Source organism: Triturus cristatus, chromosome 9 (genome assembly GCF_964204655.1).
Source record: "Triturus cristatus chromosome 9, aTriCri1.1, whole genome shotgun sequence".
Taxonomy (NCBI): Eukaryota; Metazoa; Chordata; class Amphibia; order Caudata; family Salamandridae; genus Triturus; species Triturus cristatus.
In genome coordinates, this window is record NC_140592.1 from 427,534,439 (window position 1) to 427,562,053 (window position 27,615).

Sequence of the window (27,615 nt, forward strand, 5' to 3'; positions counted from 1 at the left end):
ACCCCCCGTGAAGAAGTCGAAGATGCCCCAACCACAGAAGACAGGATGGTCCCCACCGAGGGTCCCCACATCCCCCCACAAGGAGGGTCGGTCGCCAGCGACGAACCCCCACCTTCCGACTCCGCACAGGTCACTGAGTTAGGCAATCTGCCGGAGTTGGCCCAGTGGCGCCACGAAGGGGGCCCCTCCCGAGAAGAGTTCTGCCGGGAGCAAGCTACCTGTCCTTCCCTGGTCGGGCCCCGGCAACAAGCAGAGGCCCAGGCCGCGGGCGACCAAACTGGAACACACCGGGTGTATTGGGAGAATTACCTTTTGTACAGCGAGCAGAAGTCGGTGGAGCTAGGATCTGCCCGGGTGCTGGTGGTACCCCTATGCTTCCGAGACCTCCTGCTGGGCTTGGCTCACGATGTCCCCCTCGCAGGCCACCTGGGCCAGGACAAAACCTACAGTCGCCTCGTGACTCACTTCTACTGGCCCAGAATGAAAGCGGATGTAGAAGCCCACTGCAAGTCCTGTCCCACATGCCAGGCTAGTGGGAAGAGCGGAGGAAAGCGCAAGGCTCCCCTCCAACCCTTCCCTGTCGTCAGTACCCCTTTTGAACGGGTCGGGATCGACATCGTGGGGCCCCTGGACCCCCCAACCTCCCAAGGTCACCGCTTTATCCTCGTCCTGGTGGATCATGCCACCCGATACCCTGAGGCCATACCCCTGCACACCGTCACAGCCCCCGTGGTGGGCCGGGCCTTTTCCCGTATGGGTTTTTCCCACGAGGTCGTGAGCGATCGCGGTACAAACTTCATCTCCAAATACATGACGTCCCTGTGGCAACAATGTGGAGTGTCCTATAAGTTCACCACCCCGTACCACCCCCAAGGAAATGGCCTGGTAGAGCGGTTTAACCAGACTCTGAAGGGGATGATCGTGGGCCTGGAAGAGCCCCTCCGGCGTAAGTGGGACATCCTGCTCCCCTGCCTCCTGTTCGCCTACCGGGAATTCCCCCAGAAATCCTTGGGGTTCAGCCCCCTTGAGTTACTCTACGGGCACCCCGTCCGGTGGCCCCTCAGCCTGGTCAAAGAAGGGTGGGAGGCGGTGCCCCGAGGCCCCCCCCGAAATGTGTTCCGATACGTCCTGACCCTCCGAAACCAGACTAGGAAGTTCCGAGAGCTGGCCGAGGCCAACCTGGAGGCGAGCCAGGAAGAGATGAAGCGCTGGTACGACCAGAATGCCACTCTGGTCGAGTTCCAGCCGGGCCAGCAGGTATGGGTCATGGCCCCCGTGAAACCTTGCGCCCTCCAGGATAAATGGACCGGGCCCTTCAAAGTGATTGAGCGGAAGAGTCAGGTCACGTACTTGGTGGACGTCCAGTCACCACGGGACCCCCTCCGGGTCCTTCACATGACCGCCTCAAACCTCACTTTGTGCGGACGGAACTGAGCCTCCTGCTGGCCACCGATGACGGGGCCGAAGAGGAGTCGGATCCCCTCCCTGATCTCCTGTGTACCAAAGAGAAGGATGGCTCCGTAGAGGGAGTGAACCTCTCCCCATCCCTCACTTCCCAGCAATGTGAGGATTGCTGCCAGATCCTAGGGCAGTTTTCCGACCTATTCTCTCTGGTCCCCCAAGTCACCGACTGGTGTGTCCATGAGGAGGACACCGGAGACAGCCCACTAGTGAAACACCGAGCCTACCGAGTCCCTGATCGGGTCCGGTCCTGCATTCAAGCCGAGGTCTCGAAGATGTTGACCTTGGGAGTGATCGAACCCTCAGACAGTCCCTGGGCCAGCCCCGTGGTCCTGGTCCCGAAAGCAGCTGCCCCCGGTGTCGCCCCAGAACTCCGCTTCTGCGTGGACTACCAGGGACTCAATGAAGTCACCCGAGCCGATGCCCCCCCCTTCACTGAGCCGACGAGCTCATTGACCGACTCGGGGCTGCTCGGTTCCTCAGCACATTTGATCTCACCTGCGGCTATTGGCAAATTGCGCTCACAGAAGGAGCCAAGGAGCGGTCTGCCTTCTCCACCCCGGATGGGCACTATCGCTTTCGCGTGATGCCCTTCGGGATGAAAAATGCCCCGGCTACCTTCAAGCGACTGGTAAATAGAGTCCTGGCCGGGCTGGAAAAGTTCAGCGCTGCCTATCTAGACGATATCGCAGTTTTCAGTTCCGAATGGAGTGAGCACCTCCAGCACCTCCGGAGGGTGCTAACCACCCTGCGCCAGGCAGGCCTCACCGTGAAAGCCAGCAAGTGCCAGATTGGGCAAGGTTTGGTAGTCTACCTGGGGCACCAGGTCGGAAGCGGCCAGGTCACCCCTCTACAGCCCAAGATCAATGCCATCCTAGCCTGGGAACCACCCACTACCCAAACGGAGGTCCGAGCCTTTCTGGGCCTCACGGGCTACTACCGGAGATTCATCCGGGGGTACGGCAGCCTGGTCGGTCCCCTCACGGAACTCACGTCCAAGAAACAACCCAAGAAATTGCAGTGGACCTCTGCCTGCCAAGAGGCGTTCGATGCCCTGAAAGCGGCCATGTGCACTGCCCCCGTCCTCCAGGCTCCCGACTACTGCAAGGAGTTTGTGGTACAAACGGACACCTCCGAGCATGGAATTGGGGCCGTCCTGTCCCAGGTGAATGACCAAGGCCTAGACCAGCCCGTAGCCTTCCTCAGCCGAAGGCTGTTGCCCAGAAAACAGAGATGGAGCACCATTGAGCGTGAGGCGTTCGCCATAGTCTGGGCCCTCAAGAAGTTATGCCCCTATCTGTTCGGCACCCATTTCAAATGCCGAACTGACCATCGCCCCTTGCGATGGCTCATGCAGATGTGAGGAGAAAACCCCAAACTACTGTGGTGGTCAATCTCCCTCCAGGGGATGCATTTCACCGTGGAACATCGCCCTGGTACCGACCACACCAACGGCGATGGCCTCTCCCGGTTCTTCCGCCTCAGCGAAGAGAACCCCCAAGAAGATGGGTAGTTCTCTCCGGCTTTCAGCTGGGGGGGATGCGTGTTAGACCCGGCCTCGTGGCATGGCCATCCCTGTCCCCGCACCACATAACCTGACCCATGCACCTCACGCAGCTCCCGAGCACACGGCCTAGCCGATCCTTCCCACCAGAACACACACACACCCGACCCGGACTTCCCCGCCCGTGACCTTCCTCCTTTCGGCCACACCGGGCCCGTGTGCCCACTTCATGCACCATGATGGCCGCCCGGCCCCAGCGCGACCCTGGCCTAGAGGCGCCACTCCAGCTGGAGGACATCGCGCTCCCATTGGGATGAGAGAGGGAGGAGCAGTTTCCATCGCACCTCTGAGCTCCCCTGGGAAGGTGGGTTTCGATTGGCCCTCCGGCCTCCCCGAGGGCTGGTTCCACGCCTGCTGGGTGTCTGGGACTCCTCCCGACCCGGCCCTGAAATGATCAAAAGACAATGGCAGGAAACCCCGACAAGCAACCCCCAGGTGACAAGACCCCTGCCTGCACAGACTCCGGACATCAAAGAGGAGTTGACCTATAACAAGGGGTGCTCTGGGACTATCCGGCAGATTCGCCTTTGGAAACACCTGAGTCCTGCTGAGTGACTCTCGGCTCCCTGAAGATCGTAAGACCTCCGAACTTGTGCTTGAGCCCTGCTGAGTGACTCGTGGCTCCCTGAAGATCGTAAGACCTCCGAACTTGTGCTTGAGCCCTGCTGAGTGACTCGCGGCTCCCTGAAGATCGTAAGACCTCCGAAGTTATGCTTGAGCCCTGCTGAGTGACTCGCGGCTCCCCGAAAGATCGTAAGACCTCCGAACTTGTGCTTGAGCCCTGCTGAGTGACTCGCGGCTCCCACAGACTCTCCTGGTCCCGCCGGACCCCGACGGTGACAAGCGTATCCCCCAGCTCGAGGATTGTGAGCTGTGCGCCGGGTACGCCCCTGCATTTGATCCATATCCCCAAAGACTGTCCCGCTACCTCCTACCCCCCCGAGACTCTGTGAGCCCGTGCTCTACTTGTATATATTTGCCTTGCTGATCATAAAGATCCTACGACTCCGATTTGATAAAGATTTGTTCTTAAGAACTCACGGTGTGGCGTCTCTTTGTCATGTGGTGCCGAGTGTACGATCCTAGATATGAGATTCCTCCCCTGAGGAGTCTCCCGCCAGTGCCCGGCTACGATACCTCGAGGGTTGGTCTCAGGATAGTCAGGGCCCCCTCCGGGCTCCTCTGAGGTCGCCTTCTAACATGTACACAGCTCATCATACTTTAATTAGCTTCACACCTCAGGAGTAATGGGCCACATCACAGCCTGACACACCTGTGCCCGACACATATAATACTGCACAGACAATGCCTTGATTTCCAGCCTTAGCCAAGTATGACAGCTCTATTCCTGTTTGTGTGCTGCCTGTCACCACTGTCAGGTGTGAAACGCACCGTACATACGCTCTGAGGGCGTGTGTAGGGTCCCAATCACTATGGGAGTGCTGGCGTATGCGTGCGCCACAGTGATACGGACCGTACACGCTTGTGTAGGGTCCCTATCACTATGGGAGTGCTGGCGTATGCATATGCCACAGTGATACGGACCATACACGCGTGTGTAGGGACCCTATCACTATGGGAGTGCTGGCATATGCGTACGCCACAGTGATACGGACCGTACACGCGTGTGTAGGGTCCCTATCACTATGGGAGTGCTGGCGTATGCGTACGCCACAGTGATACGGACCGTACACGCGTGTGTAGTGTCCCTATCACTATGGGAGTGCTGGCATATGCGTAAGCCATAGTGATACGGACCGTACTCACGCGTGTACGGGTCGTATCACTATGGCGTACGCATACGCCAGCACTCCCATAGTGATAGGGACCCTACACACGCGTGTACGGTCCATATCATTGTGGCGTACGCATACGCCAGCACTCCCATAGTGATAGGGACCCTACACACGCGTGTACGGTCCGTATCAATGCATTTGGGGTGCCCTAGGGCCGTGGAACGCACCGTACCTGTATGAAAATGTTGAAATAACATAGGGGACACATGAGGGACAAGTATAATGACCTAAATGCATGCTGGTTGTCATGTAGACGGAGTTTACAGTTTGAATTTTTGCATCAGGTGGCCAGCAGAAGTCGGTTGGAAACAATATACTTTGTTGCAAAGTGGTTGTTGACTTGACATCATGCTCAATTTTTAAACCATGCAAAGCCCCTCACTAGGGTAGGTTTAAAGGGATTGGAGGAAACGTAGGATGCTAATGTGACTGACCAATCTCTCTGTACTCCTGTAAATGTAACAGGCCAGCAAGGCAGATATAAGGCAGCCAGGTCCCATGAGAGAGCACTTGCCTGCACATCCTTTCATTCCACAACACTGCTGCTGCTCGTGATTCCTCTGGCACCATGTCCAGGTCTGTGGAGAGGGCCCAGCCATTCACCATGGAGGAGAATATGGAGTTGGTGGATGTGATCCTCCCACAGTACACCATGCTGTATGGTCAATCAGGGGAGCAGGTGAGGGCTGACTCCACTAGCTTAGAATGTGCCCCTTTTTTGTGACTGTGACTTCTGGCATTGTGTCCCTATGTGACAGACATGCAATGTTGTTTGGAGTGGGTCCCAGGGTGGGGAAGGCCTCATGTCTCCCATGCAGCGCATGCTGTAGTTCCTGTGTGCACTCCTCACTTGCATAGTGCTTACTGTGACAATCAATGCATGGTGCATGCCACATTCTGCCTGGCTACTCCTCCTGGGAATGTTGTTGCTACAGTCCTGATGTGATTTTGTGTTCCCCCCAGTGTGACAGGTGACAGTACCCATAGATGTGTGTTTGTTTAGTGTACCTGTGCTGTGAGTGTCCAAATGATGTGTTCGTCCCCTGGACATTGGTGTGTGTGTGTAAGTCCCCTGTCATGTGGGTGAGTGCATATGGGGAGTGTTGCACACCAGCTGCATGAGGGATGGATATACCCTGGCCATGTGATGTGTGCAGGGAGCAGTGCTGTGTGACTGCCGTGCTGAGCCAGCCCCACACCTGTGACACCCCCCAGTCTAGTGGCACATGGGCAGAGTGAGGTTTGTACCCGCAGTTGGCAATGGCAGGTGATTGTCCTGTACCTGTGTGTGTCTGTGTACTCTGCTGAGGTTGCGTCAGTGGGCTGGGGCATGTGACTGCTTTGAGGTGCTGTACATAATCCTGGTGTAGCTTGTGATGCACAGTGTGATCCAGGATCATTAATTGTGTGGCACCCCTCATGCCACCTGTGTACTTTCACTGCCACGTAGTGCATTTTGCCTTCCCCAGAGGATAATGTCCCTATGACAAAGGTGCAATGAGTTTTCTGCATTCCATGGCCTGTTCAAACAAGACAAATTATTAATATGTTTGTCTCTGTGTCATTGCTCAGGTGTATTAAAGTATTCTCACTTTTGCATCCTCACAGGTAGGCGTCCATGCCAAGGGGGAGATATGGAGGCGAGCCGTCAGTGCCATGAGGAAGACGGAGGGTCGGAAGCGGCGCCTAGCCCAGGTGAGGAAACGCTGGCAGGATATCCGGTGCTGGACGAGGAGAATTGCACGGGTCCTGCTGGGGGGCTCACCTGAGAGCAACAAGAACCGTGGGCGCCGGCGTCTGACCCGCATCCATAAGCGTGTGCTGGCGGTGGTCTTCCCAGACTTGGATAGGCGCTTACAGGAGAAGCAGCAGCAGGAAGGGGGTAGGTACATGTGTGTTTGTTGTGTGTCCCCAGCTTTTGGAAGTGCGCAGTTGCATGGATACACTGCCAGGGTTTAAATGTGCAGTGCACAACCAGTTCCCCAAAGTAAACCCCTGCTGTTCTTCCTCCCTTCCCCTCCTTGCCATGTGTTCCCGGGTCTGTGGGTAGTCACTCTTGCATAAGGTAATCTAGGCTGGCAGTTAATCCAAGTGCCCAATGCTTGCAGCATCATGTGTGGGGGTGGTGTGTAACAGGTTTTGGGACCTTGCCTGTGCCCTGGCCAGGTCATTCATTGTGGGGTCCATGTCAGTTGGCACTGATGCTGAGTCCCGACATAGGAGTGTGTCTTAGAAGTGTACTGCCTTACAGCATGCATGTCCAATGTTGTGCCCTCTGACATGATGTGCATGAGTGGGAGTAATGCATAGTGCTGGGACGGTTGCTTCAGTTGCAGTCATATCCATCCAGGACCATGGAGGTGTGTGGCCACTACCGTGCCCTGGGGCACCTTTTCCCAGGTATCATGTGTGTCATCCAACAATGTGGACATTCTCTGTGTCTTCGGCATAGGTTGGGCTCTGTGGCATTCTACGCTGGCCTCATTTGTATTTACGTAAACTGTTTTACATGTGTCCACTGTACAGTGTGACCCAATTTTGCTTGTGCATACTCACAGTGGGCAGTGCCTGTGTGTCTTGGTACGACAATCTGATGATGGTTGATTGTCAATGATGTATGTGGACAGGCGCAACAGGGGTGGTTTGTGTACAATCAGGATTTAGTGCAGCCCATGTGTGTTCATCCCAGAGTAAGAGGTATAAGTACTTCCTCTGTCTCAATCAAATTGTCTCAGGTAGGGGGTGGTTTGTGCGGGCAAGGCCTACATGTCAAAATCTGAAGTCTCCTTGCTAGGTTTGGCCTGTGTGTGATGTTTGTCTGGACATACACTCAAGGTGCAATGACACAGTCATGTTGGGCATGTTTTTATGCGTTAGCTTTGCAGCATGTGCAATAAGTTAATAGACATGGTTCCTGCTCATCCCTTTTTTGGCAACGCTGTGTGGTACAGATGCTGTGCACGATTGTTCCCAGAGCCTGGCTCCTCTGTCCAATTTGATATCAAGTAATTTGCTGTTGGGTCATGCTCTCCATTGTTTCGTAGTGGCATGGTGAGTCAACCAGCTGTGTGTTGCAGGGCCTACATATGTACCTTGTATTGTAGATGTTACTCATGTTGCTTTTCAGGCTATGCACTGTGACGTATGTAGATTTGACTCATGTGACATATGTATACAGGTGTCTGATTATTTCCTGTCTCTTCACCTTGCCCACAGCATCGTCGGGGGACTCCGAGGGAGACACTGGCACGGACCGTGAGGAGGGAGCAGGCACCACTGGCAGCAGAGCTGTCTTGTCTGGCACATCGAGTGGCACGGAGGCCGAAGGGAGTGAGGCGGAGGACCTGTCCAGTCTCACCACCGACTATGACGCTGACGGGTCCGAGGCTGAGCTCCCAGAGGGGGCAGAGGCTGCTCCCACAGCTGAAAGCAGCACTCGATCTCTACCCGCCCCCTCCGTTCCCATCACCGGCCTCCCACTTGCTCTGGTCCCTTCCCGCTGTGCTAGGTCACCATGTGTCTCCTTCTTGCCAGGCACCGTGCCCCCTGCCCCTGTCTCCACTGCTGCCACGAATGCCGAGTCTGTGGACATCCTGCGCCAGTTGCAGGTTGGTCAGACTGCGATGCTGAATGTCCTCCATGGCCACACGTGAGTGCTCACACAGATGGAGGCATATATGGAGGGCATCTCAGCTGCGCAGTCTGACCAACGCCAGTTGCTGAGGTCCATAGACTCGACACTGACTGCAGCAGTGGGTCTCCTGCAGTGCTACGTCCCCCCCACTACCCCTGCACCATCCACACTTCCCACTCCCATGCCTGTCCCAAGCACACCCAGACGTACCCATGCACGCACCCCACCAGACACAGGCACCACACCACCAGGGAAGCCCAAGCGCACACCTCCTGTCACGCACACACAGGGTGAAGTAGGTACACCCACTGGGTCGGGGGGCAAACGTAAGACACGCAGCCACAGTAGGAGCCCACATTCATCACTACCCCCTGCCTCCAGATCCACTCCCCTCAGCTCTCCTGGCCAAGATTCCACCAAAGAATCCTTCCTGGCCGCTCTGTCCCTGAGCCCCAAGGTGACACCACCCCGCAAGCGGTCAAAGGGGTCCCCGGTCAGGGTAGTTGAGTCCCCCCCCTGTCCACACCCTCCCCCAGTAGCGCTGCGACCCATCCCTCCGACCCCCCTCCTTGGGGCCTGTGGTTCCTTCGGGTGCAGGGGAGACGCTGGAAGACCTTGCAACTGTGTGCAGCGCCATTCTCACCTCCACCTTTGGCGCTGCCTCCCCCTGTGGTGGAGTCCTCCATCCCTGCACCCACAACACCTACCCTTGCCCCTCCTGTCCATGCGGTGCCTGGTCCTTCCCCCCCACATGATGCCCCTGCCCCTGTGGAAGACAAGGAACTATGAACTGTGCAGGCAAGCCAGGGGACACATGTCCCAATGTGTCCCCCACCAGGGATGGAAATATGGACTGTCCTATGGGGCTTGTTAATAGCATACACATGACAACCTCTTTGATTTCCATGCTGAATAAAGCATTTATTTTCTTTTGCACACTAATGGTTTTCTGGTATTGCTGTTGGTGGTGCTGCTCCATGATTTGGGGTGTGGATAATGTGTTAGGTGTCTGGGAAATGTAGTAGTGTGCTGCTCAGGGGGTGGACCCTGGTATCTGTGTGCCATCACAAGGTATTTGCAAAATAACTTTGTTCATGTAAGCTCTTACTGCATGGTGACATTGTCCCAAGGTGTGTTCCTTCCACTGTGGACCCTGACATCTTCACTGCAGGGTGTTGCCTAAATGTTGTACTGAGCTGTGTCTACATATCCTTGGTGCGTGACGGATCCATTCAACTTTGCCCATGCATGCTGGGTAATGTCTCCACCTGCATCCTTCGTGGCATCCTGGGTGGTCACTGTACTTGACTTTCGAGTATGTTGACGTGACTTCATGTGGACATGTTCCCTTTTACACACTATGCATGTGTGTACTCCCAGCCTGTGGTAAATAATTTAATTACCGGAACTTAATTTGATGCGGAAAATCTATAACAATAGCTCAGTAAAATAAGAGGCAGAATCCGTGGTATTAGAGGTTCGGAACGGGCTTTATTCCATAATCAATTTAAATCGATGAGCTCCATATTCCATCACCACGAAGGTTCAGGAAGTGAAGACCGTACTTTATTGATAAGTAATCATTTTTATACAATAGGCATTACAGTGAAGCAAATGCAGGAGGCGTAACAATTGATAGTAAAGATAAAACATACATGCGTAGCAAAAGTGGGTGTAACTGGGTGTAACTAAAGAACGTCATCAGGTATGATGTCATAATAGGGTGGTTCCATGAAAGAATTTCGCAATGTCAGCAGAAATACTTGGCAGAAATGCGCGCGCAGCAGCATGACGTGTGATTGACGTGCAACTAGGGGGTGAAGGGGACTTGACATTAAGCTCTACATGTGGCGACAGAAGTCTGGAGGGTCAAGTCAACCTAATCCCAAATCATATCTAACATCCTATGTTTAAAGAACTATGTTATCCAAAAGAGAGGCCTTCTTAGAGTAGAATCTTATTCTATACTGACTATACTGACTGTGAGTGCGTGTACAAGCGTCTAAGTGTCTACACTAGATGCGAGGGCAGAAATCTTTCATAGTAACAGGGCTATGAATCACTTGCAAAATGACAGAGAAGCCGGGCCTTTTGCTCGGTAGCTGGAAGAATGTTTACTTAAACGACTAGACAGGAATGCATTGGGTAGGGAGCGGAGCAGATAATTTCGAAGGTGAAATACAGTTTTTGGCAGGCAACAGGCTGATGTCAGGCACCGTTAGCTGCGCAGAGAGTAGGACAAATTTCATGGATACAGATGCGAGCTCAGACTGGAGCTTTCAGAGGCAGAAGGCAGGAAAAGCTTGATGGCAGAATCAGGGCCTACTTGCCTGGACTGTAAAATGGCATAAGTGAACCATATAAAGCCGGTGGCCTTTCGTACTCAGGAATGGAATATCCGGCCCATTCATGGCGGATCTGAAAGAGGACATGTTGGCGGTGGACGCACATGTGTTTGCGTCTTCATAACTGGAACTGGAGGGAACATACATGTACTTGTGATTTATACATGAAACCGTTGGGGTCCAAGATAGGGGACATAACTGACCAGAAAAATCCATATTTCCACATTCCCTCCTTGTCCCCTACTTGCCCGTCAAGAGATATCAATCTTCATTAATCCATCGATCTGTTCATATAGCATCATTTGTTCTTCTTTCTTCTTCCGTGATGAATGAAATCTTGGTGGTGGAATACACGATGTGGCACACAGACCACAGATCGCTGGTCCACATTGTAGACATAAGCAGCAACTGAATAATATGAGGAAGCCAATACCTAGGAAGGATAGGACCTTCCATCCAAAGGTAGATAATACACTCCAAAACCAACCGGACCAAGTCCAGGTGCCTGGATTCTGGTGTATCTGGCTTACAATCTTATGAAGACGAGTTATGGCTTTATATACAGATGGCGAATTTTCTGGTATGAAAATGCAACAACTTGATCCGATGACCCTACAAGCTCCGCCCCTATCGGCCAGGATGACGTCAAGGACAAGACGATTTTGAAGCACAACAATCCGCATAGCAGACTGCTCTTCTGTTAAATTGCCTAAGGCGGAAATAGTTTCGTTCACTACTGCTTCAAGGGTTCTGGTTAATCTACGTATCAGCTTACTATTGGTAACTGTACCTATATAGGGAAAAAGACCTTTATTGAAATCTGTGTATTTTTCCCATGCTGTCTCAGTATAATCGACTATTGGGAGATCTCTCCTTTCTCTATTGTGTACTAAATGAGTATTTCTGTGATAATCAGGAGGAGCTAGGAAAACAGGTGGCAAAAGGAATCCGATGTAGCAGGTACCATCCCAATCTAGTGGCAAACGTATGTATGCCGTCTGACCACATATGAAGTAGGAATGGCGGGAAGCTCTAAATGTAGACTTGCCTTGATCACTAAATTCTATTACAGTGGTGCATCTACTATGGCCCATATGTATGGAACCATTCTTTCTTACACATAATTCACCTTTAACTGGAAATACTGACATGGCGGGCAAAATTGGAGTAGCTTCGGATTCGACATTCAAGATCATGAGATTGAGCGTAAAATTACCTAATCCATATACTTCATTTTCTAGATCAGTTCCTGTTCTTTTGGGAAGTCCCTCCTTGTTGGGGTGGCAGACTTTGAGTAAAACTAAGTTCAGATTTCCCCATACCCAGTTATTCTGGTAAACTGCAGAATTCGAATCTAGGGAATTAATTAAACTAAACCATGCTCCACAGGAGCCGTTGTGTGTGAACGGGTATGGAAAGAGAGGTAGAATTCCTTTATAGTTCTGATAGGGAGGGAGTCGGCCACATATCCAACAATTTGTAGCATTGCTAACCTGATGGGAATGATGTAACATACTAATAAACGTGTTATTGCGCAGCGCAAATCTATAGGACAATTCATGCGGAGGTAATTCACTAAAAGAATGTTCAGCAGTAACATTGTAAACATGTCTAGAAATAGGATAATATGTGTGCAACAATATACTTGCAGTAATTATTAAAAGACTTAGGAAAAACAAAATTAATAACGTCACTGTGCAATGACTACGCAGTGATTTACAGTACGCATGTCGTTTCAATTTTATCCTTCTGTTTCTTTCTCTATACAGGTCCAAGGGGTACATGTCAGAGACAAATTCGACCGCTTCACCTTGGAGAGGACTTAAACAATCAAATTGCCTGACTTGTTAGACCTAAGTTTTAGTTTGTATTGTTCATGGCTATTCAGTTCAACCAAAGGAAGTTTAGAGTCACTCGGGGAAGACACGCAAGGTATGTCGTTTATGTCTGACGGTAGTCCATGAAATTTCTTGATATGACTTGAATGTATCCAGCCTTTTCGTCCTTCGATCTTTACGGCTGTCCTCGTCGTTAGCAGTACGAGCTGAGGTGATTTCCACCTAGGATCCAGCTGAGACTTCCGATCAAAGTTCCTCACTAAAACCAAATCCCCTGGGATTACGTCATGGGGTTTCACCTCGGTGTTGTCGGGAAAGGCTGCAGCTACCTGTGAACGACAAGATTGTAGTGCAGACATCAAGGAAGCCAAGTAATCTGTCAGCATATTACAGTCAATATCAGTTATTTTGCGTGGTATAGGCGTCCCCCACATATTTGGTGGTCTACCGAAGATCACCTCATAAGGGGATAGCCCTGTTCGAGAGTGTGCTACCATTCTCATGTAAAAGAGTGCAACGGGTAAGGCTACTACCCAGTCGACACCTTTCTCTCTACAAATTTTGGACAATCTAATTTTCAGGGTCTGGTTATGTCGTTCCACGAGACCTGCTGCCTCGGGGTGTCGGACACAGTGAAATTTCCACTGATAGCCTAACAAAAGTGAAACGTGTTTCATTAATTCGGATGAGAACGGCTGGCCGTTATCTGAGTAGACAGCACGTGGTAAACCGTACCGTGGGAAGAATTCTCGAACTAACTGTTTGGCAGTAGTCGGGGCAGTGTAATCTGAAACCGGGTATGCCTCTGTCCAACGGGAAAGAGCACAGACAACTACGAGAACATATTTGAATCCTCGACATCGTTCCATCTGGATATAATCCATCTGGAGGACTTCAAAAGGGTGATCAGGAGGCTGAAATCCACCCTGTTCTACGGGAATGCTTTTACCTGGGTTAAACTGACAACAGATCATACAGGTACGAACTTTTTGTTTAGCTGCTGCTCGTAAATGTTTGTTGAACCAAATGTGTTGAATGCTGTCTAGCATAGCTTTTTCTCCTAGATGCGCTGGACTATGTACAGTGTTAATAACGACTTGGACCATTGAATCAGGAAGGAACCACACAGATTTTTCCTTCGTCATCCATCCTTGGTCCGTTTGGATCCCTCCTAATTCAGTCCATTTCTTTATTTCGTCTGGTGTAGCATGTGTCTGTATGTCAATTACGTCAAGAGCGGGATCCTTACCCATCATGCAATGTGTTGGTGTCGGGACTATTGTCTTTGTCATGTCGGATGTTCGAGTTTGAGCAGTCTGTTTAGCTGTTCTGTCAGCTAGATCATTGCCTTGAGAAATGATATCAGTAACTTTCGTATGAGCTTTACATTTCATAATTGATATTGCAGTGGGTAGATGTATTGCATCTAATAAGGCATGAATAAGGGGTCCGTGCTGAATGTGGGCACCGTGAGAAGTTAAATAACCTCTCTCTCGCCACAGCACGCCGAAGTCATGTACAACTCCGAATGCATAACGTGAATCAGTGTATATGTTGACTCTTTTATTTGTGGCTTGAATACAGGCTTGTGTCAGAGCGATGAGCTCTGCGGCTTGAGCTGACAAGGTATTTATGCAATTTGTTTCAACGATTTCAGTGTCTGTTGTGACTGCGTAAGCGGCCACTAGCTCTCCTGTACCTGTTCTCATACATGAACCATCTACATACAATGTCAGGTCTGGGTCTGACAATGGGACGTCTGTCAAATCTTGTCTGGGTTTCGTCGTGATAGTGATAACTTCAATACAATCATGTGCTAGTGGGTCTGTTCCATTTACAGGTAACAGTGTGGCAGGATTCAATGTACTACAACGTCTGATTTCTATATGTGGCTGAAACAATGTTAATTCGTAACCAGTGAGTCGTGCTATAGTCAAATGTTGTGTTTGTGTGCGGTTCAAGAGAACCTCTACTGCATGTGGTACTTGTACTGTCAATGGATGTCCTAATACTATGGCATCGCTTTGTCTGATTGCTAAAGCTGTTGCTGCCACTGATTTCAGGCACGCAGGCAAAGCCTGAGCTACGGGATCTAATGTACTAGAAAAATAAGCACATGGTTTGTGTGATCCTGCTTGTTCCTGTGTGAGTACTGACAAGGCAGTACCTTCGCGTTCTGTAACGAAGAGTGTAAACTGTTTATTGTAACATGGTGTTGCTAAAACAGGTGCTTGGCATAAGGCTTCTTTTAGGCTTTCAAAAGCTTGTGTATGTTCCTGAGTCCAAGGGAGAACAGTCGATGTGGCTGCCTCCTGTGTTGTCAATTGAATGAGGGGTTTTGCTAGAAATGCATACTGAGGGATCCACTGCCTACAATATGAAGTGAGGCCTATGAAAGCCCGCACCTCCTTTTGTGTCTTGGGTACTGGCATATTAGCAATTAGCTGGATGCGATCTGGTGTAAGCTGCCTTCCCTCCTTGGACAGCGAGTGACCAAGGTAAACAACTTGCTGGACACAGAATTGCAGCTTAGAAGGGGACACCTTGTGCCCCTTTTCGGCCAAAAATTGTAATACCGTCAGTGAGGCTTTTTCACATTCAAGTTCGCTTCTAGCGGTGATCAGCAGATCATCGACATATTGAAGCAGGGCAGTGTTGACTGGCATGTGGATACTGTCGAGTTCTCGTTTCAGTGCTTGGCTATATATGCTGGGGCTTTCTGTAAATCCTTGAGGTGCGCGTGTGAATTTAAAGCTTCGTCCATTTAAACTAAATCCGAACAAGTATTGGCTTTCCGGATTTATTGGGACGCTGAAAAAGGCATTCTTGAGATCAATTACAGTAAAGAATGTTGCTTCGGAATCAATGGCTGTCAGTAATGAAGAAATGTCTGGGACTACGGGGTATTGTGGTACTATGCATTTATTTAATTCGCGCAGATCAATAACCAATCGATATACTGGCGGGGCTGTTGGATCGGTTCGTTTAAGAATCGGAATTATCGGTGAATTACATACATTTGAGTCAGTTTCCACAACCACTCCTTGGGTAATAAGCTCGTCAATGATTTGTAGTAAAGCCACTACAGCATCTGGGGGTAACTTGTATTGTCGCATTCGTGGAAGTACCACTCCTGCCTTTAGTGTGACTCGATATGGTGTAATGTTCATACAACCAACATCTGTAGGGCCTTGTGCCCATAAATGTGTCGGTAAAGTCTGTAGTCGGTGATCCATGTCTCGGGACACGTAGTGCCCTTTGTAATCACGTAAAAACAATCTTACTCCTTCCGGAGAACAACATATAATAGCTCCTAGAGCTTTCAAAGTTTTTATACCTAACAAGTTTTCTGGACATGATTTAGTAAGCAATAAATCTGTAGTTCGTGTCAAGGGACCGATCGTAAGTGGAAGAGGCTGTGTTACTTCGTTAATGATAGGTTTTCCTAAAAAGCCAAGGGAAATATTCTGTGAGCCTGAGAGGGGTGCCCCTGGAACTTCACTACGTTTTATTGTTGTTCGGCTTGCCCCTGTATCAAGTAAGAATTTTCTATCTTGACCTAACAGTTCACTGTGTACATAAGGTCCTTCTTGGTCTACAGGGACCTCAATAAGTGGTAAGCCAACTTCCCTCTCTAGGCTGTTTCATGAGTATCGTTGATAATCAGGATAGTCATACTGTGCGGTCTGATACATCTGTCGGGTCGTTGTTTGTGTAGCAGCAATAGGCTGCGGTGGTGGAGCTGGCATAGACTGTTGCGGAGCTGGCATGGACTGTGCATGCTGCGGGGCTCCTTGTTGGTTCTGATCCTGTCTAATTGGTCGTGGTCTTTCTTTTGCGTTACCTATGGCAATATTATGTTTTAAAACTGGACAATCGTGTACATAATGACCTGGCTGTTTACAATAGTTGCACGTCCCTTTCACAGGACCTGTTGAACCACTGGACTGTGTTATACCCTTCTTATGACCGTCAGCTGGCACTGTCTGGGAAACTAGCATTTTCATTTTCGTGTCTTTCATGCGTCTATGTTCATGTTCTTGTTCTTCTCTAATCCTATTGTGATGGTACTGTAGCATTTGTAACATTTGTGATGGAGTGTTACCTTGCCAGGTACTCTCGAACTTCAATACTCTATTCTTAACTTGGGGCAAGGCATTTTCAACTAACTTTGTCACAAACAGATGTGGATACGACTCGCTACTTGCTTTTATTCCACTATTTATACCAAAACATTTCTCAAATCGGGAATAGAAATCACTAGTGTCCTCATCTGATTTTTGTTTACAGGCTGAGATTGCACCCCAGTCTTCCTTTTTCGTAGTTAATAAACGTGGCAGTACCTGTACTAGTAGACCTGGTAGTGCTTTGATCTTGTCCCCGAGCCCTGAACCTGGACCTCGAGCTTTTTCTTCGTTTTCTAATGCTGTCCAATCTATCTTCTGGTCTCCCACCTCCCAATCCTTTTCCTTGAGTTTTTCGTAAATGCCCGCAGGCATTAATACCTTCAATATTGTCATAATGTCGGGGTAGGTATATTCTCCCATGAGTAACATATCTTTAATTTCACGGTGGAAACCCGCTGGGTCTTTGTCATGACTGGGTACCACTTTCTTCATTTCTAATAGTTCTATTTTAGATATGGGTGTGTATACAAACACACGTTTAAACTCATTGTCATCACCCTTTATCGGGTGCACTTCGCGTAAGGGATTCTGTCTATCCATGTAATACGTCGTTCTTTCCTTGATGGGCAGTGAGACATGTTCAGGACATACAAAAAGAATATACTGCTTTCTGGATTCTAGTATTTCTCTAATTAACTTAGTACCGGAACCTCTCCATTTATTCGTGAGTAATTCAGTCAATATATCAGGTAAGGGACCAGGATCGGAGTGTTGGCTTTTATATAATATAAGGAGTTGTTGAATCATATAGATACCAGCTAAACGCTGTTCATCTGGGGCGAGGTTCAAAAACGTATGTACTAGTGTATCATCACCATATTTTCCAGGACTATCAACCCAGTGAACGGCTGACCTGGCTAATTCTTGTTCGTCCATAGAATCGAGTATATGATAACCCCTTCGTTCTCGGAGTAATTTGTCAGCGGCTTGGAATGAATGTTCGGGGGACCTTATATTTATTATAGGAGTTTGGAATTTTCTGTTATTATCTGAACGTATCGGACATATCGGATCAGTAAAGCATCTAGTATTATTGCAAGATCTTCCTCTACCTACATAGGCCATGGTTTCTAACTGTCCTGTGGGCAGTTCTAATTCTTCCTCGTCCTCGGTTTGTTCTGACTTTACTCGAGTACCTTCTTCAATTACTACATTTTCTCGAACTTTATTTGAATTCTCCTTACTCTTCTCTTCCTGTCTACGTGCTTTTTCTGTACGTCTATACGATTCTTTACGCCATAATTCAATGGTGTCTTTCTGTGATTGTCTAGCTTTCTTTTTCCATAATTCTTCTTCTACTTTCATAATGCAATCTGCATCCCAGGTCCCAGCTGCGGGCCACCTCTGACTTTCTGGTAATTCCTTGGTGTAGTCTACCCATAGATCAAGAAATAATATGGCGTCTAGGCCATGTTTATGATACATGAAGTACCCTGGAGTGTCCCTAGGAGGAATGGGAACTGCTTCTTCGAGTACCCCTTTTCTGGTTTTGATCTGTCTTAATTTCGAAAAGAGCGGCATTTTGAGAACTGATCTGATCTGATACCTAATTTTGAACACGTTTAATACCATAAAACACAATAATGAACAGTCATTCACACCACAATATACAGAACATATTTAAAACATTTTAACATTTAACATTTAATGAATAAACAATAATGGTCATTTAGGGAACTAGTCACTAAGCATAATACTCGATACTAACTAGGTAAATCTGAATTTTATACTAGACATACTTGATATACTGCTAAACAGTACAGATACACTGCTGAAACAGTGCAGACCGGATTTGTGTACCCAAACCCGTCTTGACCGGCACAACCTATGTGCACGTCAGAACGCCTCCCCGATAATGGTACTCACCGGGTAGCTCGGAACGGAAGGCCTCGGAACTGAACTGAACTTGAACCGGACTGGACTCGACTCTGAACTTCGGAAACTTCGGAAACTGGTGGGCCTCTGTATACCTCGGATCTTGCTCTCTCAGCTAGGCTCTGGTCGGGATACATCGCACTTCTCACCGCCTCGTCTGGGTGTTGATCGCAGCCTCAGTTACCCCCGCTCGGCAGGAGGGAGATACAGGAAATCATGTGGGTACGCGTTGTTGTCCGTCCAGCTGTGACAGGAGACCGGGCCTGCAACGCACCGCTGGCGCGTGAGATGAGAAAGTGTCCCTGTTCGGGCGCCATTTATGTGGTAAATAATTTAATTACCGGAACTTAATTTGATGCGGAAAATCTATAACAATAGCTCAGTAAAATAAGAGGCAGAATCCGTGGTATTAGAGGTTCGGAACGGGCTTTATTCCATAATCAATTTAAATCGATGAGCTCCATATTCCATCACCACGAAGGTTCAGGAAGTGAAGACCGTACTTTATTGATAAGTAATCATTTTTATACAATAGGCATTACAGTGAAGCAAATGCAGGAGGCGTAACAATTGATAGTAAAGATAAAACATACATGCGTAGCAAAAGTGGGTGTAACTGGGTGTAACTAAAGAACGTCATCAGGTATGATGTCATAATAGGGTGGTTCCATGAAAGAATTTCGCAATGTCAGCAGAAATACTTGGCAGAAATGCGCGCGCAGCAGCATGACGTGTGATTGACGTGCAACTAGGGGGTGAAGGGGACTTGACATTAAGCTCTACATGTGGCGACAGAAGTCTGGAGGGTCAAGTCAACCTAATCCCAAATCATATCTAACATCCTATGTTTAAAGAACTATGTTATCCAAAAGAGAGGCCTTCTTAGAGTAGAATCTTATTCTATACTGACTATACTGACTGTGAGTGCGTGTACAAGCGTCTAAGTGTCTACACTAGATGCGAGGGCAGAAATCTTTCATAGTAACAGGGCTATGAATCACTTGCAAAATGACAGAGAAGCCGGGCCTTTTGCTCGGTAGCTGGAAGAATGTTTACTTAAACTACTAGACAGGAATGCATTGGGTAGGGAGCGGAGCAGATAATTTCGAAGGTGAAATACAGTTTTTGGCAGGCAACAGGCTGATGTCAGGCACCGTTAGCTGCGCAGAGAGTAGGACAAAGTTCATGGATACAGATGCGAGCTCAGACTGGAGCTTTCAGAGGCAGAAGGCAGGAAAAGCTTGATGGCAGAATCAGGGCCTACTTGCCTGGACTGTAAAATGGCATAAGTGAACCATATAAAGCCGGTGGCCTTTCGTACTCAGGAATGGAATATCCGGCCCATTCATGGCGGATCTGAAAGAGGACATGTTGGCGGTGGACGCACATGTGTTTGCGTCTTCATAACTGGAACTGGAGGGAACATACATGTACTTGTGATTTATACATGAAACCGTTGGGGTCCAAGATAGGGGACATAACTGACCAGAAAAATCCATATTTCCACAAGCCTCGCACACATGTGTACCGTGTTCTGCAGGGTCTTTGTGCACCTGACTGACAATTGTGGGCATTGTATCTGTGGGTACTGCACACTTTTCTTTCCATGGGCACTGCTGGGTGGACTCTGCACCCACCCCTCCTGTGTCTGGGCACTGCTGGGAGTGATAGGCACCCACCCCTCCTGTGTCTGGGCACTGCTGGGAGTGATAGGCACCCACCCCTCATATGTCTGGGCACTGCTGGGAGGACTCTGCACCCACCCCTCCTGTGTCTGGGCACTGCTGGGAGTGATAGGCACCCACCCCTCATATGTTTGGGCACTGCTGGGCGGACTCTGCACCCACCCCTCCTGTGTCTGGGCACTGCTGGGAGTGATAGGCACCCAACCTTCCTGTGTCTGGGCACTGCTGGGAGTGATAGGCACCCACCCCTCCTGTGTCCGGGCACTGCTGGGAGTGATAGGCACACACCCCTCATATGTCTGGGCACTGCTGGGAGGACTCTGCACCCACCCCTCCTGTGTCCGGGCACTGCTGGGAGTGAGAGGCACCCACCCCTCATATGTCTGGGCACTGCTGGGAGGACTCTGCACCCACCCCTCCTGTGTCTGGGCACTGCTGGGAGAGATAGGCACCCACCCTCCTGTGCCTGGGCACTGCTGGGAGTGATAGGCACCCACCCCTCATATGTCTGGGCACTGCTGGGAGGACTATGCACCCACCCCTCCTGTGTCTGGGCACTGCTGGGAGTGATAGGCACCCACCCCTCCTGTGTCTGGGCACTGCCGGGAGTGATAGGCACCCACCCCTCATATGTCTGGGCACTGCTGGGAGGACTCTGCACCCACCCCTCCTGTGTCTGGGCACTACTGGGAGTGATAGGCACCCACTCCTCATATGTCTGGGCACTGCTGGGAGGACTCTGCACCCACCCCTCCTGTGTCTGGGCACTGCTGGGAGTGATGGGCACCCACCCCTCCTGTGTCTGGGCACTGCTGGGAGGACTCTGCACCCACCCCTCCTGTGTCTGGGCACTACTGGGAGTGATAGGCACCCACCCCTCCTGTGTCTGGCCATGTACGCTCGGGACATACACGGGTGGCAGTACGCTCCCTACATGCACTGGTGGGGTGTGGGTATGCTCTATACATACACCGGTGGGGGTACGCTCCCTACATGCACTGGTGGGGTGTGGGTACGCTCCATTCATACACGGGTGGGGGTACGCGCTGTACATACGCGGGTGGGGGTACGCACCGTACATACACCATACACGGGTGGGGGTACGCTCCGAACATACACTGGTGGGGTGTGGGTACGCTCCATTCATACACGGGTGGGGGTATGTGCCGTACCTACACGGGTAGGGTTACGCGCCGTACATACACGGGTGGGGGTACGCGCCGTACATAAGGGGGTGGGGGTACGCGCCGTACATACGGGGGTAGGGGTACATGCCGTACATACGGGGGGTGGGGGTGCGCACCATACATACGGGGGTGGGGGTACGCGCCGTACATACACGGGTGGGGTGTTGGTACGCGCCGTACATACACGGGTGGGGTGTTGGTACGCGCCGTACATACACGGGTGGGGGTACGCTCCATACATACCCGTACCCACGCCCTGCAGGCCTGGGTATGACCCGTACCCATGCCTTTGGAACGTGGTTACGGTGCGTACCCCCATTGTTGGGGTGCCGTGGGGGTACGCACCGTACCCAGGCCTTCAGAGCGTGCGTACGAGTCGTACCACCCATACCCTTACGTCACCCCAACAATGCTGGTACGGCCCGTACCCAGGCCTTTAGAACGTGGGTACGGGCCGTACCGCCATTGTTGGGGTGACGTAGGGGTGGGCGTGGTACGACTCGTACCCACACTCTTAAGGCGTAGCTACGGTACGTACCGGACTTGTTGTGTTGCCGGTTCGCGTCATCACCCACTTCCGTTGTGGCGGACGCATGCGTTGCTGGACACACCCCCACCCCTCGAAGTAACCAGGCCCTGAAGGTCAGGTATGGCCAGGGCATGTATGATTTGTGACTTGGGTGGGGGTCGTGTGTCCTGCCCCTGCCCCCCCCTTTGCCCCTGGGTGTTGTTCTGACCTTCTGCGGCGTCTGCGTCGGTTCCTGTAGAGCAGGTGGACTGCTATGAGGGCTGGGATGACACATAGGTTCGGGTCCATGGCTGTCCGTCGCGTACAGATGCTCCTTGTGCGCGTCGTCCTGATTTCCCGGCAGTTTTTGGCAGTCGGAAAATATAATCCGTGCGGGGTGACGTCGGTGCGGATCGTACTTCCTGGTTCGTGAAACGCAGCCTGAATGCGTCCCGACGTCACGTCGGCGCTTTCCCGGATCACATTTGTAAGGATATTTTCGTCGGTCGGTGTTTTGTACGATTCGTAGGGAAATTGTGTTTCCATACGAATCATACTTGCATATTTGTAATGTTTTTTAACCGGGTATGAGTCGGACGGAGAAAATGCTCCGTCCGACGGTTCGTACCCGGTTTCTCCAGGATTGGAATCGGCACCCTAGTCTCTGAAATGAAGTCATAATTCTTCAGTGGGGCTACAGCATGTCTCTTAGGAAGTTTTCTTGAAGCTGGATAGCTGTTGGATGAGGTTCTGTTGAAGCTGTTGGTTTTGGCGGTAAAGTTCAGCGTGGGTTAAGTTCAAACTTTGTGTCCCGAGAGGTCCGGTGGTCAGCCGAATACTTTTTTCAATTTCTCCCAGTCAAGATTTCTTCATTCAAATTTAGTCTCTTTTTTAGAGCTTAGAATCCTGTAGGGACGCAAAGCTGCAGACTAGATCTGTGAAGGTCACACCGAAGTCAGAGTCCGCTAACAGGTTTTTCGAGTGGTAAAGAGAACAGAGTGGACCCAACATGATTTCTTGTCCAGTGAGGATGTGCCATGGGTGATTGGTACTCATGCTCCAGAGATCTGGAAGTCTAATTTGTTTTAAATTCCAACTTTTCAGAGATTGTTGGAGAAGTTCAGCTAGAAGCAGCCATGGGTCCCAGAACATCAGGGTAAGCACTTAGCGGTCAGAACTTACTTCAGCAGAGGCCACCAACAGGTTCAGTTGATGTCAAATTGTAACTGGCTAGGTGGGCACATCAGGAAAGAAGCCTTTTGCAGCTTGGTGTGTTCCTGTAGCTACACAGGAGCACAGCCAACTGACACTTGGAGTCCACTTCTTTGTCCTGATACAAGTGCGAGCAAGTCCCAGCTCTTCATGTATCTTCACAGGTCTAAAACTGAAGGTGCAGTCCTTCTTCTATTCTTCCACAGATCCGGAAAGTGTTCTAAGGAGCAGTGGATAGGGTGCCAGCTTTGTATATTTTACTAGCCAGTGGGTGGGGTGATTCCTGGACATGTACTAACCAATAGAAAAAAGTTCCAAGAGCACCCCTACCCACAATTACAGTACATCCTGTTTGCATTTTGGCAAATTATCCCAGAATATACTCTTCTAAGAGAAATCCAAGATGGTACAGGCCTTTTACCCTTGGAGGGTGCTTGTGTGCCAGTCAGGGGTATGTTTAAGAAATGGGCAGTCCCCTGCTCTTAAGCTACACCAAACACTATCTGTGATCAACTTCCCCTCCTACTAGGCTGGCACACCACTAGCTACCTTGGGTCTAAAGAAGTAAGGATGTTCCTCCAGAGGCTTCCCCCTTACACTAAATTATGCCATACTTCATCTGTCCTTTTCACGTTTATGAAGTTCTTACAACATCCTCGGTGCACTTCCTAAGCTGATATGTATCACACTCTATAACCCAATCCATCCTTTTACCAGGCCTAAGCCATTGTCTGTGCTCTGGGAGCAGTTTTCACAACCCATTATGGTCAAACAATAGCAGAGCAGCTGCTGTCCCACTGATGTTAATTGGCTTCCAGGAGCTTTAAGCCGGAAAAAAGATAATTTTCTAAAAGGTACATTTCCTAATTATTTATTGAAAATCTAAGGTTACCGTTAAATTGGATTTCTTATAAATATTAACAATAGTGGTTGATTAATCTTTCTAGCTGGATCCAACCCAAAATAGAGTTGACATTTTAATTCGAACTCTATATTTCTTGTAGGACAGCCAGATTTTTACACGGTGAAAATAGCTTTTGGGTGGCTTATCACTGGAGGCACATAGTAAAATTAAATTTCTACACACTCCACTTTTAAATACCATGCACTCTATCTTGTGGCCTACAAAGCCCACATATGGGTGACGTTAATATTTAGAAGAAAAGTTTTTTCCCTGACAAAGGATTATTTACAGCACTGCTAATGCACTGCTGTTTTGTGTTACCCGTGAGCAAGACTATATAGCGAAACACATTGGATTGGATGATTCTCTGCCACCACAATTGGCAATAAACTTTTTTACATTTGGGTTTTGAGTACATTTGGCTGCCTTTTCCAATGGAATTTGCCTGGAAGCGGTCTTGCGATATGTTCTTTTAAATGTTAGTTCATTCTGTGAAGCAGTGGGGCATAGTCTTAGCTGTCAGAGGTTAAAAACATTGTCAATGGCCAAGCAAATGACATATATAAAGAGGATTGACGTGATTTATCAGTACACTACATCCCTATTAATTCATAATGTGAGATAATTAGATGGCTTCTGGATATACAAGTGGATCCACAAACCAAAATTAGAGCTTGTGGTATGACTAAATATGTGTGTAATTGATGATTGCTTGGAGCTTTAGAGACATTTTTATCATGTCCATATGAATATCATGCATGCCACCACAATCGTACATGTGTAACATCTGTACACATGTGGGGACAATACACAGTTCAGAATAGCAGAAACATACATTTTCACACAAATTCCCCCCATTGCCTACACATCAAGCAGAACCTGCAAACATTGCTCTATTTTACTGCACTATCTCTACCATTTATGTCCAGTGTATTTGTGTGTAAGTTAGCTGTAGGTTGGGTGCTGAGTTACGTTTAGTAAATTCAGGTCTGTGATAGTAGAAGTATGCTCAAAGATGCTACTTTTTATACTGCACGTCTTAAGGCAATCTTACACGAACACCTTCTCATAGAAATCCAGTGAAACATACCAGTACATAATGTATGTGTAGGAGAGTAGGATCTCTTATGGTTACCCCCACTTTTTGCTTCATGTGACACTGTTTTTGACTAGTCTGACTGGGATCCTGCTAATCAGGACACCGGTCTATCTGCTTTCTCCTTAAACTGTTATGTCATGTACTTAGTACACTCCAGATTGGATACTGGGATACCATTGTCAGTCCCTAGTATATGGTACCCATTTACCCAGGGCATAGGTACTCCAGAGGCCTCCCGTGGGCTGAAGCATTCATTTGCCACCCATGAGAGGCCATGTAAAATAAAACTATACACCTGCCATTGCAGCCTGTGTAAGATGGTGCATGCACCACTTACTTTAGATATAGGTTTACTATATCTAAGGGTTACTACACTTAAAACCTATTGTAGAGGAATCTGGCTCTGTGTATACTATACCAAAGGGAGGTATAGTGTGCCCAGAGTCCAGTGGAACCCAAAAGGTAGACAGGGGTAAAGTAGATAGCACCTCACCCTCTATTTGTGGTAGTGTGGTCGAGCAGTAAAGCTTTATCAGAGGACAGTGTTAAGCATCTGTAGTTCACACTCAGTCAGCAAAGGAATTGACACACTCAAAGACTGAACTTCAGACCAATTGTTGTTGTATTTGTTGTATAAAAACATTCTTTTAGTTATTTTATTTCTTGGAACCAAGCAAGCCTGGCTCAGGTAGGTGATAAATACTTGCAATAAATGTACAGTTGTAACACAGTTTGGATTGTAATTGTATATGCACTTTGTTTTGATTTACAGTAGTTACTGAGAAATGCAATGCTTTCAAAATACAGTACATTTCCTTAAATAGGCTTTTCAGTAAAATGACCAGTACATTACTTTCCAATTACTTTTCTTACACGGTGTAGTATACCTGGATACTATTCTGGGACATTTCCTGTAAAGAGGTAACTAAAAGTTTTTTTGTCATTTAGTACAATTTTAAAAGGATTTCTTAGGTTTTCCAACTCCACACATAAACTTTTCATAAAAAAACAGTCAATGTTATCCTATGGAGGAAAATAGTGTTATCGGTTCAAAGGTAAGTACTTTGATGTGGGAGTTGGTATTCTGGGGTTAGACTCAGGGGCCCCCAGAGTCAAGGATGTACTCTTGTTAGACCCTCAGCGGCACTAGGGCGGCCGGGTGCACAGTGCTGAGGCTGAATGTCATCCATGGGGGATAGGGGGCCTCCGGTTGGTGGCTGGTGAAGACCAGGCCACTGGGTTGTGGGAGCACACTCCTGGGCTTAAGCTTAGGGCAAATGGGGGTTTAGGCCAGCACAAAAGATGCACCCTCAGCGCCACTGGGGCGGCCGGGTGCAGAATGCTGTTTTGGTGTCGGAAGCCCTGTAGCTTTCAATGGGGAGTTTCTGGTTTGCAAAAGTACTGCAGGCTCAGAGACGAATGTCTTCTGGGTGTGACCCCCACTTGGAGAGGTAAGTTGGGATTTTGGGGGTTGGTTAGGCACCATCGGTTGGGCCACCCAAGGCCGTGGGGTGTCGGGTGCAGGGGTGCTTTTAATGGTCGGATCTTCTTACCAGCTCCTGGTCGCGGTTAGGGGGACCTTCCGGTTTGAAGCTGCAGGTGTTGACTGGAGGGTTGAGGCAGATCAGAGGTCACCAGATCTTGGGTCAGGATTGCTGGGGAGACCTTCTCTTGGTGTTGGGCCACTCAGACTCGGGCCGTGGGTGCCGGGTGCAGAGTGTGGTTCACACTCGGAGTCTGTTGTTTGAACAAATCCGGAGTTCACGGGAGACAGAGTCTTTGGGATTGAAGGCAGGCAGGTCCTGTGGGTTTCTTGAGGTTGCTGGCTGCAGGACACACCAGGATTTCTCTGGAACAGGTTTGAGGTGGGGACAGGTCAGTAGGACTGGGGCCAAGTCAGTGGGTGTCTTTCCCTTATTAGCTGCAGCACGGCTGTTCGGTCCTTCTTCTTCTTTTTTTCTTGTGGGTTCTTGTTAGGGGTGGGCGGAATTTGCGTAATCGCGTTACGCAAATCTCCGCGAAACGGTAAAAAATCTCCGCGAACACGCAGAAATTCCGCGAACACGCGGAATTGCTTGTTCGCGATGCTTTTTTCCTGTTCACAATCGCTGTTTGCGTGCTCGGGGAGAAATATCTCGCGAACACGCATTTTGAGAACGCGAACAAGCAAAAATTTCGCGAAGTCGCGGAAAGTGGAATTTCGGGCAATTTCGCGTTCTCCGCGGAACGCGAAATTGCCCAAATTCCGCAAATTCCACGAACGGAACGGAATTTGCCGCCCAGGCCTAGTTCTTGTATGAGGAACCAAGGTTCAGGGGTG

General features: G+C 49.4%; 1 protein-coding gene across 1 annotated transcript in view; it reads right to left on the bottom strand.

The window, feature by feature from the left end:
- LOC146798089 (cytochrome P450 2G1-like) overlaps positions 1 to 27,615 on the bottom strand; it is a 698,777-nt gene that overhangs the window by 52,834 nt on the left and 618,328 nt on the right. The window lies entirely within an intron of this gene.